We start from the raw sequence: 311 nt of genomic DNA, 5'->3' as shown, positions 1-311 counted from the left end.
TCTTTTTTTTATCTTTCAATCTTTCTAATTACTTAAAGTGAAAAAGGCAAAGGAAATTCTCAGAATCTCTAGAATAATCAGAGAATTCTAAAAAGAGAGTTCAAGTGATTATGATAAAAAATGAGAAACAAAAAATACTAATAAATTTATTTCAAGTGTGAAAATTCCCTCTTTTAAAGACATATGACAAAGGATGAGGTGCCTTGATGAGATTCGAATCCCCCTATTCCCTCTGCGGTGATTGACATTCCTGCAGCTGACACCTAACCAACAGATGCAAAGAAACGTCCTGTGTGTGCAGCTGCCCTAGG

The 311-nt window shown here is 35.0% G+C and overlaps 1 protein-coding gene across 1 annotated transcript in view; it reads right to left on the bottom strand.

The window, feature by feature from the left end:
• LOC119594754 (E3 SUMO-protein ligase PIAS2-like) overlaps positions 1 to 311 on the bottom strand; it is a gene marked incomplete in the record, with an annotated part of 27,168 nt that overhangs the window by 2,584 nt on the left and 24,273 nt on the right.

Source organism: Penaeus monodon, chromosome 34 (genome assembly GCF_015228065.2).
Source record: "Penaeus monodon isolate SGIC_2016 chromosome 34, NSTDA_Pmon_1, whole genome shotgun sequence".
NCBI lineage: Eukaryota > Metazoa > Arthropoda > Malacostraca > Decapoda > Penaeidae > Penaeus > Penaeus monodon.
The sequence above is the reverse complement of the archived record's forward strand: the minus strand, read 5'-3'. Positions and strand labels throughout refer to the sequence as shown.